This window comes from Protopterus annectens, chromosome 5.part0, assembly GCF_019279795.1.
Source record: "Protopterus annectens isolate FY-2018-M chromosome 5.part0, PAN1.0, whole genome shotgun sequence".
Taxonomy (NCBI): domain Eukaryota; kingdom Metazoa; phylum Chordata; order Ceratodontiformes; family Protopteridae; genus Protopterus; species Protopterus annectens.
The window spans coordinates 1,998,605,255-1,998,625,685 of record NC_056735.1 but is presented as its reverse complement, the minus strand read 5'-3'; positions in this window follow the sequence as shown (position 1 = coordinate 1,998,625,685).

Genomic DNA, 20,431 nt, shown 5'->3' with positions numbered 1-20,431 from the left:
TCTACAGATGTCACTGATGTTGCTCCCATAGGTGAACAACAACTTGGTGCCTCTCTGTATGGTGGTATCCTGCACGGTCACTACAGGAGCCTGGGGCTGATTCCTATTGAGCCAAGGTCTAGATTTAGTCTGTCTATAGATCTTACCATTATCTATGACGTTCCTTACCATATTCTTCCCATAGCCTCTCTGCTCAAAGTGCCCCGTTAGATTCACTAACTCTTGTTCAAATTGCTTGTCATCTGTGCTAATCCAGGAGACACGACTCACTTGCCCTCTAACAATGTTAGGGAAAATGTGGCGAGGATGCATGCTGTCATAGGACAGCAGGGTATTTTCAACAGTCTTTCTTGTGTAGGCTAGATGAAAAGCCTACTTGTTGTTGTGTGACCCTCACATCTAAAAATCTATAGAGTGGTAAGATGTGTTGCACTAAACTTAAGGAAGGTGGTGGTAGTATGTAGGTATGACAAAAACTGTTGAACTTGTCATATTCTCCATTCCAAAGAATAAAATATCATCTACAAATCTAACATACATCAAGATGTGATCCTTCCAAGTAGCATTTCCCAAAATATTCATCATTTCCCATTTTGAGAGGACAAGGTTCGCATAGGTATTGGCACAGGGTGTGCCCATGGCTACACCCTGTGCTTGCCTATACGTGGAGCCAGCTCCCAGAAAAACATTATTGTCCAGCACTAATGTTAACAGATCCCTAATGAGTTCTATTTTGTTCTCAGTGACACCCAAACCTGTCAAAAGTTCAATTATAGAGGTAATACCATAATCATTGTTGATCACTGTAAAAAGACTGTTAATGTCTAGTGTCACCATAAGAACATTATCTACACTGGCAGGTTTGATAACATTCCCCAAGATCTGTAAAAAATGCCCTGTGTCTATCAGGATATTATCCATTTGTTGGATATAAGGTTTTAATAAAAAATCTATCCATATGGAGACATTTTCGTTACCCATCCCTGCCCAAAACAATCGGCCTAAGGGGTGGGTCATTCAAACATTTGTGCAGTTTGGGTAGTGCCTTAAATATTGGGATTACTGGTTTCTCTATCAGTAAAAACTGATAAGTCTCTTCAGTGATACTAAAGTTGTTCTTCAGGGTATTTAACTTCTTATGTACTTTATCAACTATATGTTTTACAGATACAGGATTAATCTCTATATAAGCCATATCATCTTGTAGCAAATGTTTTATTTTGTCATTGTACCATGTAGTGTCCATTAAAACAATAGCTCCCCCCTTATCCGCCTTTTTTATTGTTATGTCCTGTCGATTGTTGCACAAGATATGGAAGAGGTTACAGCAGGGACTGGAGCACGGCCCAAGGCATCGCAGGGACGTAAGCATTTTTTGGAACTTTTACCGGCGCCCGTCAAGAAGAGAGGGGCCGGGAGAAGATCACAGAGTGACGACAGGGAGGCTGGGAAGAGGAGAAGGATTCTCCAATGACTCCTGGCTTCTGTAATAACATTGTTTATAATTTATCATCACACTGTCCAACCACGGACGAGTTGTTCATCTTGAACAAGGGACTAACTTTTGTGCCTAGCAATCCTTGTATGCATAATGAGGTAATTACTGACATCATGTTATTTTGTAGAAACTTGATGCTGAAGAGCATGTTTGGTAATGATATATCTAACTGTAATGTACCTAAAAAAGCAAGTGGATTTATACCACAGCTTTCACCCACCTTACACCTTTTTTTGAGTGCTTGTGAGGAAGATATGGCCAAGTATTATACCGAAGGTCTCTTTTCCAAATATTATAATTTAACTACAGAGCAGACCACAGCTTTGAAGGGATTAGCTAACAACGCTTCCATAACAATAAAAAAGGTGGATAAGGGGGGAGCTATTGTTTTAATGGACACTACATGGTACAATGACAAAATAAAACATTTGCTACAAGATGATATGGCTTATATAGAGATTAATCCTGTATCTGTAAAACATATAGTTGATAAAGTACATAAGAAGTTAAATACCCTGAAGAACAACTTTAGTATCACTGAAGAGACTTATCAGTTTTACTGATAGAGAAACCAGTAATCCCAATATTTAAGGCACTACCCAAACTGCACAAATGTTTGAATGACCCACCCTTAGGCCATTGTTTCGGCAGGGGATGGGTAACAAAATGTCTCCATATGGATAGATTTTTATTAAAACCTTATATCCAACAAATGGATAATATCCTGATAGACACAGGGCATTTTTACAGATCTTGGGAATGTTATCAAACCTGCCAGTGTAGATAATGTTCTTATGGTGACACTAGACATTAACAGTCTTTTACAGTGATCAACAATGATTATGGTATTACCTCTATAATTGAACTTTTGACAGGTTTGGGTGTCACTGAGAACAAAATAGAACTCATTAGGGATCTGTTAACATTAGTGCTGGACAATAATGTTTTTCTGGGAGCTGGCTCCACGTATAGGCAAGCACAGGGTGTAGCCATGGGCACACCCTGTGCCAATACCTATGCGAACCTTGTCCTCTCAAAATGGGAAATGATGAATATTTTGGGAAATGCTACTTGGAAGGATCACATCTTGATGTATGTTAGATTTGTAGATGATATTTTTATTCTTTGGAATGGAGAATATGACAAGTTCAACAGTTTTTTGTCATACCTACATACTACCACCACCTTCCTTAAGTTTAGTGCGAACACATCTTACCACTCTATAGATTTTTTAGATGTGAGGGTCACACAACAACAAGTAGGCTTTTCATCTAGCCTACACAAGAAAGACTGTTGGAAAAATACCCTGCTGTCCTACGACAGCATGCATCCTCGCCACATTTTCCCTAACATTGTTAGAGGGCAAGTGAGTCGTGTCTCCCGGATTAGCACAGATGACAAGCAATTTGAACAAGAGTTAGTGAATCTAACGGGCACTTTGAGCAGAGAGGCTATGGGAAGAATATGGTAAGGAACGTCATAGATAATGGTAAGATCTATAGACAGACTAAATCTAGACCTTGGCTCAATAGGAATCAGCCCCAGGCTCCTGTAGTGACCGTGCAGGATACCACCATACAGAGAGGCACCAAGTTGTTGTTCACCTATGGGAGCAACATCAGTGACATCTGTAGAATTGTTAACAACAACTGGAACATCCTCACCAGTGATACCAGTTTAAAGGGGCTAATTGATAACAGACCTTATTTTCAATATAGAAGGAATAAGAACTTGAGTGACATTTTATGTAAAGAGAATAGTCTCTCTGAGAGCAGGCCATTTAAGAGCAGGGCAGGTACACTTCCATGTGGTACGTGTAAAGCTTGCAGCTTTATCAATAAAGAGGTTAACTTCATACATAGAACCACCGGGAAGAATGTTGTTTTTAAGGGTAGAGCCACTTTCAGGACCTCAAATGTGGTCTATTTGGCTGAATGCACAAAATGCCCCAGTTTCTATGTGGGCATGACCACAAATATGTTTAAGGTGAGAATCCTACAACATTTAGGAAGTATAAGGAATAGGGATGACAGCAATGCCTTGTACAGGCATATATGCATACATCCAACACATAGCTTTTCATTTAGAGTGATAGTTAACATTAGAATGAACAATCGGGGGGGGGGATGTCAGGCTGCAGACTGCCTTGGATGAAACTAAATGGATTATAGACTTAATGGCACACCTACCCCCAGGTTTAAATGATGTTATTCCTTTAAAACCCACACTCCTGAAGAGGCGTGTGTTTCATTGACCTATAAGGTTTTTATTGGTTGTGACTCCTTTTAAAAAGAATGTGCATGCAGTGTTTGTTGTCTGATGAAGGGTGTAACCAAAGCTAACCTTTTTCATTTTGTCTGCATTTGGATTACTTCGTTTACTTGTTTTAAAGTTTTTATTAAAAGTTTTATTGAGCAGCAGCAGTGTCCTGCCATCTTTTCTTCTGGGACTGTATATATGCTTAAGAGATACTGGCACTCCCTTCATACTCTTTCTATGGGCCTACCCAAGTGTGGGTTGACAGCGCTTAATACAACACTACTAGTTCTATACTGCAAGAGTACATCTACATTTCAAAGAAGGTGATATTGACACACTACAGCTGTTATACCTTTATTAATTACATTACACGCGTTTTTAGTGGCTCTCTTATTTATTTGTTATTACAGTGCATGCAGACATCTTATTCAGGATGTATTATACCTTCATTTATGGTTTACAACACTCTTTCTGGCTCTCTCACTTATTCTATATAACAATACATGCAGAGAAATAATTCAGGACTTATTATACCTTTATTAATGGGTTAAAACACTCTTTTTCAGGCTCTCTCACTTATTTTACATAACAGTTCATGCAGAGGGGTTATTCAAGCCTTATTATACCTTTATTATTGGGCTGAGACACTTTTAGCTAGGCTCTCTCACTTATTTTATAAAACAGTACATGCAGAACAATTGCTAACCTGCCTGGTGACGCAGCCTTAGCAACCTATCTGCATAGGCTTGCTGATTCGCAGCACAGACACCTGCAGCTTCAAAGTAAATGAAGTGATATTGAGACATATTCCTATCCATACTATCGACTACACTAGCAATTTGTACATGCTTCAGTCCATGGCTACCTACTCAGTGGTGGGGCATTTTGCATCCCACAGGCCTCCTGTATCCATTGGTTCAGTAGGTCCTGCTTGTGTCTCTTTCGGTCTGCATGGTGAAGTCTGACCTGCTCACCAGTCCCAGGGACGCCTGTGGCACTGGTGAGTTCATGTGCAAGATGGTTCCAGGCCTCCACTTTGTATTCTGTGCCCTGGAACTGGCCCTGCAGGAGTCTAGCATCATGACAATGGATGAGGAGCCAAACCATATGTTTTGACTCCTCAATGCCCCACCGTTGCACTCGGAAGTGAGAGCCCTCTCCGACACCAGCCATTGCTGCCTGCAGATGGGAGCTGCAACTAGTTATGGCGAGTATTCCCACCTATGGAGCTTATATATGCCTCAATTCCTGCACTTATTTGTGATAGGCTGGATTTGAAAGTTCTCAACTGAGTGCACACCTGCTTAGCACTGTGTAATCTTTGATTCATATGTATATGTGTGTTGACAGTCCATGAACATGAAATGCTGTCATATCTTAGTGGATTAGTACTGTGATAATGGTGCACACTCTCCTGGGTTCGAGACCTGTCATTGCTTTTTTTATTCTACTACTGGCCTGACCAGTAGGGGGTGTGGCTGTGTTTAGCCGACTTTGCTTAACTTTGCCCAACATTGCTCGACGTTGCTCTACGTTGCCCGACGTTGCGCTAGTTAGCGCGGTGCGCACCTCCACGCAAACATGTTTGGTTTTCGCTAGTTGGCATGATGTGCAGCTCCGCGCAAAGCTATTGCCCTAGTTAAAGCAGTGCTTAGCTATGGGCAGTTATATTGCACTAGTTAAAGCAGTGCTTAGCAATGGGCAATTATTCTTAACTGTGCTTAATACTGGTAAACATTGCTTAGCAGTGCTTCACATAGCTTAAGATAGGTTACTTATGCATTCATTATTGTGCATGTCTGTTTCACTTTCTTATATATATTTAAAATATCGTTCACTACTACATGGGCCATTTCGATGCTTTTTAATATAATTTAAAAGGTAAATGTCAGGATTTATTTTTATGCACGGATTTCCTACTGAAAAAGGAGAGGGAAGTGGTGGGATTCGAACCAGGAATGCCTCCTCTTTGTGTAAAGGCTCTACCACTACACTATTGCTATTTGGCTTAATTTGCATATAAGTGGTTTATTATCCTCTTTGATGTCTAAACTGCTGACTGTAGCTAAGTAATGGGCACACCCGTGCACACACGTGTAAATACAGGCAGCTATATAGTGAATAATAAAAAAAAAAATTTGTTTTACATTTTATTTCATTTATACAGGGCTTTTTAATGTGGGGGAGTGTGGTGTTGGGGGTATACACATTTGAGCGGACTCGCTCATATCTGCTAACATTTGCAGAGTTAGGCACTTGCAGGGGTGTGGATATTTGGACTGCTTGGCAGTCTGGCACGCCTCCTGCATGCCTACATGCTCCGTGTTAGCCTGGGAGTAGAGTCAGCGCACCCTCATGCATATGCATGATGCGCTGACGTCTAACTCTTAGACTGCAGTCTCTGAGTAGGACTTCATTCATCCTACACAGAGGATTACTGAATCCCCCCCTATATGTTTTACATTATTCTACATTCAAGTATTTCCATACCATCCTCTCCATTGTGTTTTGCAGACATGTTTTGGTCAGCAGCTCCATTTGCACTCTTCTGTCTCTCGCTGGGGTCTCTGTTGATATACTGAAACCTCTTCTTTCTACCTTTTATCACTCCTGACATTGTTCCCTTCATGGAACATTTCTCTGTATAGATTTTGCTTCATCAACACATTGTCAAGTAGTTTTCCTGATGATGTGCATGGACTAGAGATGACTGCAGAGATGCTTGTGGACAATCAATATTTACTTCAGCTGCTAGTACTTTAGTATGGCTGCAAGGCAATCTGTCATGATCTTTTTGCAGCTTTTTACTGCAACTATGATGAGGAGCTGCTTCAGTACACAATGGCCTGTCTGCATGTATAAGAAATAAGCATAATGGCTTGTCACATGCAAGGTTTGCAGTGCTGACTTGGCCACAATACCAAAGGCTGCATTTGTGAATAACTAAGTATGTCACAAAATGTTCAGACTGATATTTTTCAGCATTTACTTTAGATTACACAACAGAGACAGAATAACAGAACACAGTAAGCAATTTCTTAACACTGTCACAGGCTAGGATTGCCAAATCTTTGAAAGATTTACACATATATAGGCATGTGGATTCATCTTTAGTACATTTGGGCAGATAGTAAAAGTTATTGATGTAAATAGAGACTTTCTTAACACTAGAAGGCAATTTTAAATATGAATATCTTGAATAATGTTCAGTACAGTTGGATGTCAGTGTTATTTCCAAATGAGATACTGGCTCTAAATGTTCTTACTGATTTCTTTGATACAGAGGTTCAGTGCAGAGGTTCAGTGATCTTCACTTCTCCATGTAAATTGAATGCAAGTAAATAAGTTGACTTATTATAGAATTGTGACCTTTTTCTACTTCAAACATTGTATAATAATTATGACATTTCTGGTTTCCTGAGGCAAATTTTAGTTTTTGGCTGTCAGAAGCTTGTTTATCAGTTTGGCAAATGCACCCACATGCTCATAAAAGATGATCAAAATAAGAGGCAACACATAAATTTGGTCAAAGATTCCTTGGTCTTTTTTCTTTGAAGGCAAGTGATTTTTTTAGCATGATGTAGTAATCTCTGAGTTTTTATTTTATTTATTGATTTTTTGTGGTTTTCCTGATGTCATGGAAACAAATTTTAGTGCTGGCTTTAACCAGACACCAAGGCCTGTACACATAACACTGGTCCTCTGAGACTCCGGTAAAAACAATTTGTATAAAGGAAGTAGCCATTTTTTTATATTATGAAAATATCATTCAGAGTTATTTTTTTTTAGGTTTTAAAAGGTACACACGTATATACATATATATATATATATATATATATATATATGTATATGTATATATAAAAATACACACACACATATATATATATATATATATATATATATATATATATATATATATATATATATACACACACACATATATATATATATATATACACACACACACACACACACACACACACACACACACACACACACACACACACACACACACACACACACACACACACACACACACACACACACACACACACACACACACACACACACACACACACACACACACATCTGTCTATCTATCTATAGAAAGATAGATACATGTATAAGCTAGAGCATGGTTTACAGGCTTTCTATATCCAAGAGAGACAAGGGACAATAATGCTAATCCAGGAGTGAATTTTCGATTACTCATCCACCAGATTACTTTTGATTGGGGCTAGGGAAGAGTTTATCTTCATGTGGATGGGAAGCCTGCTCCAGACAAGGGAATTCATTGAGACACACATGTGTCTGGGAGAGCATTGCACCCCCCCCCCACACGTGTATGTCCTCCCAGGTAAGATCAGACCATAAATCAGTCTTGTTCAATGTAATTATAAGAGTAGTTACCCCATCAACCTCAAAAATGTAAGAAGTTTTCAAAGACAAATTATATCCCACTAAGTGATGGTATAAGAAGTTTCAAAGCCCCTCAAACACAGATAACACGAACTCCTATGCAGAGGTGTGCACTAGTGTCCTGTATAACAGCTTAAGCAGTTGTACAGAATCAGATTAACCTGACTGGATTAAAACAAGATCTTGCTGAAAAAACAAGCCACCCTGGTGGACTCCTAGTATAAACAGGCTATACAACAAGAGAAATAAACTAATGTCCAAGAACAAGATGGAATCCCTTTCTGGCTTAAACAAACAAATTAGAGATCTTGTCAAGTCCTCTAAAGCTAATTAGGAAGCAAAAATTGCCCCCTAGGTAAGGATAATCACAAGGCCTTCTTTAACTATGTCCGAAATCTAAAAAAGAATGCAAAACTATCTGCTGAACTGATTGTGGATGGCACCACTCATACTCAATTGGAGGTAATAGCCAACTTGCTAGCTGACTGATTTGGAGCAAACTTCACCCAACTATCCCTTCCAGTCATCCCCCAAAGCATACCTGCCATCATTCATCAGCCTATTAACTCAAGAGAGCAAGTCATCTCTGCACTCTCCAAGGCCAAAAATATGGCATCAATAAGACAAGACAACATCCCAGGTTGCCTTTTAAATGACTTAAGACATGACCTAGCAGACCCACTTAGATCCCTGTTTAACCACAGCCAGCATAGTGGCTATGTTTCAGTAAAATGGAAGACAGCAACTGTAACCCCTCTGCACAAAGGGGGACCATCAACCAACCCTGGGAATTATAGGTCCATAAGCTTTGCTAGCCTCTTCTGCAAGTCCATGGAAAGAATCATTATGGATCTTAATAACAAGAACATAGGTAATCTCCAAACTCTGGATCCAACCAAGCTTGGATTTGTTAAATGTAGGTCATATCTGTTAAACGTGGTTGACTTCATCGAGAAAGTCACCAAGGACCTGGATGAGGGAGAGGCAGTGCATACCACCTGCATTGACCTAACCAAGGCATTTGACACAATCCTCCACTCAGGTATTATAGAAAAACTCTCTCAATTGGGAATTAACCCCTACATTACCAGATGGGTAGCCAATTGGCTCGCTGACAGTACACATACTGTCAAAGTGGGTGACTTCACCGCTAGCAAAAGACCAGTCATCAGTGGTGTACCAGAGTGCTCTGTGCTGGGTCTGATGATTGCAAATTGGGAGCAATCCCTGAGTTGTCCAAAGATGCTAATATACTGCATACAGGGTTAACACAGACAAATGAGTGGTACCAAAGCCATGGATCGAAACTAAATGCAATAAATAAATAAATAAATAAATCATTATTATTTCCTTTGTGAAAGCTGACGTCCCTGCTAATTACATTATAGATAGCAGTCCCTAAGTGTAGACCCAATGTTACATATCCACAGTAGTAAGACAATCCTTCTGTGTGCCACATCTTATAAGTAAAGGCTTCACATCTAAATCTACAGGTGTTATAATTCCATTATACTAGGCCCTCATCAGGCCAGTAATTGAGTACAATGCTCCCTTTTGTATGAACCTCACCAGATACCTGCAACAACTGAAGAGACCACATAGGTTTCTCCTCAGGAAATTACAGGGTACACAAAATAAGTCTTATGTGGAATGACTGAAAACCCTGTCACTGCATTCTGTCTCTTACTGGTTGATAAGGGGTAAACTATACTTGGCTTACAGGGCAGTCTCTGACCCGGCCATGATGGAAATGCTACACATTTGTAAATCAAACTGTATGAGGGTCACTCGGTCCAGGTATCTTAACCTAGCCTCTGACATGAGCAGGTCATGCTGGAAAGATAGATACATCTCCCAGAGACTGCCACTTCTCTGGAACAAGCTTTCAGTTCATGTTAAGCACAGCCCCTTCCTTATCTTTTTCAAACGCAACCTAGATCAATGGATAGATGAATGAAAATTCCCTCCTGAGGTAGTGCCCATGTCCCTCCTGGACAGAGGAAGTCAATATTAACTACCATAGACCCTACCCTCTATGAACTTCACTCACCTATCCACTGAAATCTGGGGCAACTCAGAATTAATATGGCTTGCATTATAAGGGATCTAAGGCCATTAGTTTAGTAACCTTCTATGAACCTGTCCCTCTAACATGTCCTATTAATGTTTCCAGCACAATTTTAGTCCATACATTGAGTAGCTCTGATGCTATTCATTTTATGGATATGCAAAAGTTCCATCAGACCGTGTTCCTAGAATGCCTTGTATGTCAGACGTAGATCACCTCTCAACATTCTATAGAAAATAGAGCATAGGGGTAAGGCTTTTAGCCCACCTTCATATGCCATGTTGTTTATGCCTTGTATTCTTTTGGTATACAACCTTTGTGCACATTGAGGTTGTTGCATGTACTTGTTCTGGTACATACGAAAGGGGTGTTTTACTCAACGAAGGGTCTGATGAGCATCAAATAGATTGGAACAATGTCTTTCTTAGGCCAAGATGCCATGCATTTGTTTATAAGTTGAGCAACACTGAATGATTTCCTTACTACCGTACGCACACACACACTGGTAGAAAGTCAGTTTGCTACGCACATGTCTCCAAATCCCTGACTAATGGGTCTACTCTTAGGGATGTTTAATCAATGAGATAGTTTCCAAGGATGGCTATTTTCCCAAAGGGTACTATTATGCATTTTTGTGGCATTTAGTTTTAAAGTACTTCATGTAGGATGCTATTGTCTTGGGGCCACTCTGTGATTGGTCACAGTTTGCAATCATTTGCAAACATGGTCAGCCAGATGCCCTTGACATTGCCCTTCATTTCTGAGAAGTAGATGCCAAAACAAAATGGACCCATAGCTATGAGGGATTCCAGTAGTGAATGGCTTCTTTGTGGAGGTGACCTCCCTTGTCCTAACTACATGGGTCATATCTAACAGCCATCTGACTACCCAGCATGTAACATAGGGGTTTATGCCTAATTCCATGAGTTTGTTTACAAAGCCAGGGTGGGGTATGGTGTCAAATGCCATAGTCAGGTAATGGTATGTAATATGCACCATTTTGCCATCATCCATTGCCTTGGTAACTTTCTCAAAGAAGTCTATCTGGCTGAGTAGGCATAATCTGCCTTGATGAAACCAAAATGGGTCAGATCCAGTGTCTTGAAGTTTGCTATGTTATTATCAATCATTTTCATGATAATTCTTTCCATGACTTTACATATGAAACTAGTCAGACTTATAAGTTTGTAGTTCCCAGGGTATGTTGATGGTTCTACTTTGTGCAGAGGGATGACCATTGTCCATTCAAGAGGCACAAATCCTTTCGGAGGCTATGGATAAATAGTGACTCCAGTGGTCCTAATAGTTCATGCTTCAGCCTATTTAAATGCATCCTGGGATATTGTTGGGGCCCATCAGTGCACTGTTTTTGGCCTTAGCGCATCTAGGAGTTGCTCCAGAGTGGTAGTTGGACGGGTTATGTTTGCTGGTGTTTTCCTGGAGGTGGCAGAGGGACAAAAGGGGATAAAATTGGAACTGATTTTGTCACCCAGCAGATTTGCTATGTCTTTTAGCTCCATGTAGACGGAAAAAAACAAACTGAAAAATGCAGATAAACAGAATGAAATTCACACAATGTTAGTGTAATAAAAACTTTTAATACACACTTTTGTAACCAAAATTCTTCAGAATAAAATGTACATTCTCAACATCAAATTTAAAATCAGTTTTGAAATACCTCTGCACCAATAAACACATCTTTACACTTAAACAGTTATACAATTACTCAATAAAATTTCAAGGCTCAGGAAGTTATTTCCTTATATAGACTCTACAGTCTTTCAAAAAACATTTAATGTTGACAGTATCATTTATACCAGGATTTTTATCTGAATTTAATCTGGTTTGCCATAAAGCCTCCTTTTGTTCAAGATTTGTTTTGAATATGTTACCTGTATAGAGAAAATGCTAGGTAACAGTTTAGACTACAGATTAAAAGACATGGTGGAGACAGCTAAGAGCTACAGGAGTGTTTACTCTTTTTTGTTTGAGAGTTTAATGAATAGTAATTTAGAGAAGGACCTTTATGATTTTTGTCACATAGACAATCCAAAACTAGGTTCCTTCTTCGGAATTCCTAAAACACATAAAAGTAAAACTTGTCCTCCATTTAGACCCATTGTATCTGCCCCAAATTATATTTCAGAGGGCATTTCCTTATTGGTGGATTCTAAGTTGACTCCCATTGTTCAACAAATTAATTAATACTTAAAGACTTATGGGACTTTTTAAACAGTATCAGGGAATATACTTTAGTTTCAGCTTTTGATCCCACCACACAAGTGATGTTTAGACTTGATGTTGTCTCTCTCTTCACATGTAGTCCCCACCTAGAGGGAGTGGAAGAAGTCAGAGAATATTTAAATACATTTTCCACATTCAGTAATTCTGAAAGCAATTTTTATTGCGAATTAATAGTTGTTTTATTAAATAATTTTTTTGTATTTAACAAACGTAGTTGTTTTATTAAATAACATTTTTTTTATTTAACAAAAAAATATACAAACAAATTCAGGGGGTAGCTATGGGGTCCCCTGCAGCACTATCTTTTGCGAACATTGTGATGGGTCATTGGGAATGTACTGTGTTGGAACCACTAGTCATGGAATACCAGATTATATTTTTTAAGTGATTTATTGATAACTTGTTTTTTGTCATGGTTGGGGATGTACAAAAAGTACAAAGTTTTGTTGACACCCTTAATTCCAGATCAGGACACTAGAAATTTGTTCTGGGAGATGTGGGACTAAAAGTCCATTTTTTGGATGTGATTCTGGAATGGGATGTTATGCTTCACAAGTTAGTCAGTAGGACTTTTAGGAAGAAACGTTCACTAACAGCTGCTTGCATTATACCAGCATGCACCCTTGTTATATGAAGAATAACATTCCCAAAGGACAGCTCATAAGAGCTAGTTGAATGGCAAGTGAAACGGGTGACTTTTTGAAGGAAATAGAATTTATTACTACCTTGTTTGTTGAAAGAGGGTATAGTAAGACCCTGTTGAAAGAGCAGGCCAAATATGTTACACAGAATAGGGACAGTCTCTTTCCAGCCATCTTTGAGCACGGGTTTTCCAACATCAATACAAAACAGAACCATGACATGAACACATCTAATGTTGGTAATTTCTTTTGCTTGGACATGACAGTAGACAGTAGTATTATCAGAAATATTGGGCCGGATTCACGAAACCTCTGTGTAAGACTTAATATGTCTTACTCGGAGGCTGCAGTTGAACGGTATGATGTCAGCATGCCATGCATATTCATGAGGGCATGCTGAATCATACCCAAGTCTAACACGGTCCATGTAGGAAAGTAGGGGGCGTGTCCGATTGCCGAGTACAGCAAAGGGACATGCCCCCAGAAGAGTCGGAGTCCTGAAAGTAAACACCCACGAGCGAGTCCACTGAAATGTCAAGGAACGTACCACACATCCCCATAGACTAAACCCTACTGAAAATATGTAAAATGTAAAAATAGCAGTTTCCTTTTTGTTTTTTAATTTCCAAAATGTTTGCCCGCATTTGTGCTCATTTGCGCAGGCATGCCCTTCGCTCAACCACAGTTAGCAGATATGACATTGAAAAGCATATAAGATCTACATATGCAAATTAAGCAAAGTAGCAATAGCATAGCGGTAGAGACGTCGCCCAAAGAATAGGTAGTCACGGTTTGAGCCCCACAACATCCCCCTCCATTTTTCTTTAAATAAGTATGAAACAATTCCCTGATATATATAAATTTAATTTAAGTAAAATGTAATGAAATGCCCCATGTATTTCTGAACAAAACCTATATTATGTATATATAAAAAGGATCATAATTGCCCGTAGCTTAGCAGCACTTTAACAAGCTTAATATGAGTGCCCGTAGCTGAGCAGCACTTTAACAAGCTTATTATGAGTGCCCGTAGCTGAGCAGCGCTTTAACAAGCATAATATGAGTGCCCGTAGCTGAGCAGTGATTTAACAAGCTTAATATGAGTGCCCGTAGCTGAGCAGTGCTTTAACAAGCTTAATATGAGTGCCCGTAGCTGGGCAGCACTCTACCCAGCTTAATATGAGTGCTTATGGCTAAATAATGCGTTACCCAGCATAAGCTGTTTGCGCGGAGCTGCGCAGCGCGCCAACCAGCTTACCGTCGGGCAACGTTGGGCAAGCTGTAGCAAAGTCACCTTTACACACAGACACACCTACTAGCCTGTCTAGACAGTAGTAAAATAAAAAAGCAATGGCAAGTATCAAACCCGGGATAGTGTGCACCATAGTCAAAGTACTGAACCACTAAGTCATGACAGTTGTACTGAGAAATACAGTATTACCATACATGTAGGAATGAATGAAAATATAACCATGACAAAGCAGGTTTGCTGTAAGCAGAGAAATATCCAAAACGGTCAATCACAGATAAGTGCGGGAAAACCGGTATATATAAGCCCCATAGGCGGAAATATACACCATAACTGATTGTGGTACCCATTTGCAGTCAGGATGGCAGGTGCAGTAGAGGGAAATCGCTTTAGAGCACAAAGGTGGGGCACTGAGGAGTCAAAATATATGGTTTGGCTCCTAGTCCATGATCATGAAGCGCAACTCATGCAGGGCCAGGTTCAATGGGGAGCGTATAAGGCAGAGGCATGGAACCGGTTGGCACATGATCTCACCAGTGCCACAGGCATTCCGAGGACTGGTGAACAGGTCCGTCACCACCATGTGGACCTGAAGCGACGATAGGAGGACCAACTGAACCGATGGATCCAGGAGGCCCGCCAAATGCCCAATGCCCCACTACTGAGTAAGTATCCATGTAATTAAGTATGTAAGAAATGCTATCCTAGCCTGTAGTATGGATAGGTATGTTACAATATTCCTTCATTTATATTACAGCTGCAGGTGTTCGTTCCGCGAATTGGCAAGCCTATGCTGTTAGGCTGTCGAGGTTGCACCACAAGGCAGGTTAGTAATTATTCTGCTGGTATTGTTATAGAATATAAGTGGGACAGCTTGTAAAAGAGTTCAGTGTTGTAACCCAGTAATAAAGGTCAAATAAGCCTAGAAGAAAGATTCTGCTAGTATTGTAAGATTATATAAGTGATGCAGCCTGGAAAAGAGTATTGCAATCCAGTAATAAAGATTAAACAAGTCTCAAATACAGTTCCCACCTGTATTGTAATATCAGATAACTGCTTCAGCCTGAAAATGAGTGTTGTAATCAATCAACAAAGGATAGACAACTGTCGAATACATCCTTGTCAATTTTGCCATATGAAATAAGTGAGTCAACTGGAAAGGATTGTTGTAACCCAGTAATAAATGTTAATAAAGCCTAGAATTAAGTACCATCCTGAAATGTAAATATAAAATAAGTGAGAGAGTGTGAGAAAGAGAGTTTGAAGCTACCAAGAAAGCTGCAATAAATCTGGAATAAAGGTATACTGCATTCACTACATAATGAAATGAATGAGGCAGCCACAACCAAAGAGTGAAATGTCTTTAATAAAGTACAGAACCTGGACTGTGTCTGTCCCACAATTTGTGTATGTTGCTGTACCCTTGCATTATGGAGATAGTATGGTTGTATGAAATGCTGAACATCCACAGTTGTCTAGACCCAAATAAATCAAATGTAGCAGGGTGCTTTACCTGAACGCAGCCAGATATGAACATATATGAATGAAAATGGAATGTATATTAATGTAGCAGTAACATCCCCATCACCAACATTCCTAAGGTTACATACAGGAAACTGTACTAATACATGTAGGGGATATATATCTGCATCTACTAGGAATGTACAGTATATGTATAGGCAGTTTAAGTTGTTAATGTAATATTTCTCCACCCTACCCTATTTTCACAAATTATGCCATTCCACACCAAACTGGGTATGTGTATTCACAATTAATTCCCATGGACATTTGTCCTGTTGGTTTATACATATCTGCATGTACGTTGATGCATGTGCCCTGTTCACATATCCAAACCTGATGGCCTGTTGCCACCAATCAACCCTGCATGCTGTTGGAATGTTCACTGTTGTTCTATATATGTATGTGTTATGCTTGCTGCTCAATGTTCGGAATTCATGTGTGTTTGGTTAATGGGAATACTGATGCATGCTGTTACAACTAATTTTGAATGATGTTGTTTGTTACTAACCCAAAATACCATAAAATACTGCTAAACATAGGACAACAGGGAAGGCGGGTTCCAGCGGACCCCCCTCTCCCACCTCAGCTGGCGAGTGCACCTGGCACCAGTGCCCAGGCTGGGACCTCCTCCTCCTCTGGTGGGCCTGTGCCACCTTTGGGTGGAAGCGCTGCAGGGGATGGGGCTTGTCCCCCCTCTGCAAGCGTGGCTGGAGGAGAGCCTCCACTCACCCTCCATACGGTCCGGTCTGTGGTGAGTAGTGAGATCAGGCGTTCTGTGACTGATCCCCTACGCCAGCTTGAGGTGAGAGTGGCGCAACTCATGGGTGTGCCTGCCCGTCCTATCCAGCCCCCAGCACAGCCCCATCCTGGGTTGTGAAGGCGCAGTGGTAACTGCCCATGGGTGGGGATCTCAGTTCCACTGTTGCCATCTGAGGGCTCATGGGCTTGCAATATCCAAACATCCGTCCCCGTCAATTGTGTTTACCCCCCACATGTGCCATACTCCGCCCCTGTATGTGTCTTGTTTGTCTTGTCTGTTAACTTCCCCAACCTACCTCCCCAAATATACCTACTTCCTGTACCTCACATTCCACTCTCACCTGAAAAAAAAATAAAAAAAGGGCACTCTGTTCCCACAAAAAAAATTACGCCCCATACATAGCTGCCCATTTTGCATACATGTCTGCTGGACATGTAAACTGATAATTACAATTGGCTGTACAACATATTTTGTTGTCCTCACCCCTCTCTCAGGGGTGGAAGGTGTCAAATGTCACTCTAAATTTCTAACATATGCACAGCTGTTGCTGATACAGAATTGGGCAGCTATGGGCCTTCCCTACATCCTTCCTGCACATCCCGAGCTTGTTTTCCTACTGTCCTACCCTCTTTGTGCCCCCTTTTTTACCACTTTCCTATTTCCCCATTTTCTTTTCTTTAAAAGAAAATAGCGTGGGTGTTAGCGGGAGTAAGCACTTTTAAGCAGTAGTCAGTGGGTGTGCGCTTAGCTAAGTGTAGATAAGCGTAGCTAAGCATAGCGCAAACTCACGCAAACCCACTTACAACTGCTTAAAAGTGCCTTAGTCACTCTGTATGACAAGGCCTGTAGTCTGCTCATCAGCAAAATAAAATACCCCTGTCAGTCTCGAATCCCGGACCTTGGAAACACTAGACTGTATGAATTACCACTGAGTCACAGCAGATATACAAGAACTTGGTGCTGAAATATATATATCATGAAATACAAAATATATCATGAAATACAAGGAGTGAATGTAAAGGGAAAATAGGAAGGCTATTACACAAAGCTTGTTCTGTGTATCTTTACTGGCAATTCTTGTGGAATTGCATTACATTAGTGTGATAAGAGAAACAGCCATGCTAGTATGTAATAATATTACAGTAGCACCTTACAAACCCCACACAGTATCAGAGCAGGATAAACACCGCCATATTTGAATAGGTAAGAGGCCAGACCTCCCAACTGTGACTGATTTACAGGGATGTCCCTGATTTGCAAACAAATGTTAACTGTGCCCCACTGACTCCCTGTGAAATGTACTCACAGTAGGCAGAAAGGTGTGGAATCCCACGTAATGGTAACTGTCAATAAGTTACAGTAGACACTACTTGCATGTCAGAAATGGTGTAGTAATTCATATGCTCAAAATACCCCACAGTCACAACTGCAGAATATCTGAAATATATCACGGGTGTATCCAACTGATATTTACCTTTCCCTGAGGCTGGTCAAATATATACCTGAGAGTATCTGAGGCCTGGAAGTGTCAGAAACACACAGGCATATCAACCTGTCTGCTGTTAAACACTCTGTGAATAGCTGTAGAATTACTTCCACAAGCATGCCCTTATGTAGGAGTACAACACAGAAATATCAAAGGATGTAGCCATCTAACATACTAATGACAGTATAGCAGTTCACAAGCACTGCATGTGCCTGATATTCATACTTGTTAGTACAAGATATACTTAGTTGTCCTCACCCCTCTCTCAGGGGTGGAAGGTTTCAAATGTCACAGCAAATGTCAAACATATGTACAGCTATTGCAGTTAAAGAAATGTGCAGTTATGGACCTTCCCTACACCCAGCCTGCACATCCCTAGCTGGTGTCCCCACTGACTTCCTGCTTCCCGCTTACAACTGTTTAAAAGCGCCTTATTCACTCTGTATGACAAGGCCCCAGTACTGCTCAGCAGCAAAATAAAATACCTTTGTAAGTGCCAAACCCCAGACCTTGGGCTCCCCAGACTGCATGAAGTACCACCAAGCCACAGCAAACATATAACAACTTAGTGCTGAAAGAAATATATCATGCATTATAAGGAGTGAATATAAATGGAAAATAGGGAAGCCATAGCAACACATTCCAGTAAAGACAAATATAAGGTATTCAAGGAGTGAATGTAAAGGGAAATAGAAAAGCCATAGCAACACATTGCAAGAACTACTGTTGTATGCCAGTTAATCCACAAATCCCACAGGAAAGTACATACTCCCATGTAAACAGTGTTAGCATTAGCAGGTGTGAGTTAACATACACACTGAGAAGAGTGCACTGGAAGAAGCAACAGTCAGGTTTCAGTACAACATGCATTTCAGTGGCTACAACACAGCCTCAGATATGAGAGATATACCAACCTTCTGACTGACACAACAGTGTCCACAGCAAACCAGCATGGTCCCCACCTTGCAAAACTGAAAGGCCTACGCCTACCTAACCTATCATTTTATAGCAGTGTCCTAAAATCACAGTGAGAACTGCAATTACCACACAGCAGGCTGCATGCAATTACTAAATGCTGGCCACCAATTGGTGCAGAGGCCATCACATACAAGTTATATAGAGTGGTGCGTGTGTGTGTGTGTGTGTGTGTGTGTATATATATATATATATATAGATAGATATAAAGAGAGAGTGAGAGAGGGGGACATGGGGGCAGATGTACTGCAACAGGTTCCTGGTGACCAAGGCATGGACTGAACACCAGTGTTGATACTGCAGTACCATACCCCGTTCCAAAACATGTTACCCACTAACTACCACATAGGTGGTTGCCTGCCTACCACTGGAGGTGTCAGAAGGGAACATGGGACACAGCTGTAAAATAGCTTCCCCTTTGATAGCCACAGTGGCACACTAGTCTTGTAATCCCTGTACATGGTACGTGTTATCACAACAGGTGTGTCAGCTAGGGAAATGTAAGTCAGTGTGCCCCTCTATACCTCACAATGTCCTATGCAGTATGTACCTCCCATGAGAACTACAGCAAGTGGAAAGGCCACAGACATACCTAACAAAGACTGATAATTCCCTCAAACACATTTGCTATGCAGACTGACTCACAAAACCACAGCTAGAGTGCCTTGCATACTTCCTACACAGAGGTTACTACTGCTGGACATCCAGAGTTATGTCACACCCATACCAGTCGGCCAACCACCATGGCAACACCTCACAATCCGTCCAGCCTACATGACCTAGGGCCCTAATCCTTGTCACCACACTAAACAGCACATGCTGGAAGTACAGGTTTCTATACACAAATATGCCATACCCTGGACTAAACCACCCAGCATTAACAAACAAGGCTCCTTATTAGTAGATGTCATACATACCCCTGATGAATGTTATGGAGATAGGTAATAAGCCCTGTGAGTCACCTCTGTGTAACCGTTTCACAGGAGCAAGTAAAATCACATTACATGTGTCCCAAAGGGCAGGGTAGCATATGGCTAGGCTGCCCTAGGCCCAGGGCCAATAGCGTAGTACCTACCTATGACACAATGCACACACACATGTACTCAGTGCAATACCAGCTATGTGAGGTTGAATGAGTGTGACACTGACTGTGTGCAAGGTCTGTAAAGGTGTAATAGCTTAGCGTGAGTTTGTGTCTGTCATGGTAGTTTGTGTCGTAGGTGTGAGGCCAGAGAAAGATGTGTCAGTTATCGGGATGCAAACATAGTAGATTGGCATATGTTGTGCTGTAGTTCCCTGTGTACGACTGCA